This window comes from Myotis davidii, unplaced genomic scaffold (assembly GCF_000327345.1).
Source record: "Myotis davidii unplaced genomic scaffold, ASM32734v1 scaffold1509, whole genome shotgun sequence".
NCBI lineage: Eukaryota > Metazoa > Chordata > Mammalia > Chiroptera > Vespertilionidae > Myotis > Myotis davidii.
In genome coordinates, this window is record NW_006299480.1 from 331,380 (window position 1) to 331,897 (window position 518).

General features: G+C 68.5%; 1 protein-coding gene and 1 long non-coding RNA gene across 2 annotated transcripts in view; one reads left to right on the forward strand and one right to left on the reverse strand.

Moving 5' to 3' along the window:
* Nucleotides 1-518, forward strand: part of BOP1 (block of proliferation 1) — a 36,310-nt gene that overhangs the window by 30,037 nt on the left and 5,755 nt on the right. The window lies entirely within an intron of this gene.
* Nucleotides 1-518, reverse strand: part of LOC107184882 — a 1,233-nt gene extending 715 nt beyond the window's left edge. Inside the window, exon 1 of the long non-coding RNA XR_001515780.1 lies at nucleotides 470-518. This is a non-coding gene — a long non-coding RNA (uncharacterized LOC107184882). The remainder of the gene's footprint in view (nucleotides 1-469) is intronic.

A 518-nucleotide genomic window follows, 5' to 3' on the forward strand; every position in this document is an offset into this window, starting at 1 on the left:
AGCCCCTGCCAGCCTCCTGCCTTCAGACCCACGGCCACATCTGGGTGGGCAGCCCTGGGGCCGGGCTGGGCCAAGGGAGGGACAGCAGGTGCCCGAGACGCCTTAGGCCAGGGCAGGGGCTGTAGCCTGGCAACTGTTCCTGCTTCTCTCCCGGTCCCGTGGAGGCCAAGGGCCCGGAATCGCTCAGACCAGCCCTGTCTGTGCCCTGCCTGTCTCTCAGACCCCCCGCCCTGGCCCTGGGTGGGCCGTTCTGGTCCCGTTCTGGTCCCATAGGACCTGTTTGGGACGCAGAGAAGGCCCAGCCCTGCCGCCTCTGCCTGGCCTCCTCCCTCCCTGGGACGCGCGCCCTTCGGTTACAGGTGCTGCTCCGGGGCTGCTCCTTGGCCCTGCCTCTGCCCAGCAGGTGTGGGCTCTAGGGGTGCCAGCCTTCTCAGGGCCCTGTCCGTGGGTGCCCTGTGTCCACACTCACCAGCTTCCTCTGGTTGCTGAGGCAGAAGGTGCAGATCTGCTTGGGCTGG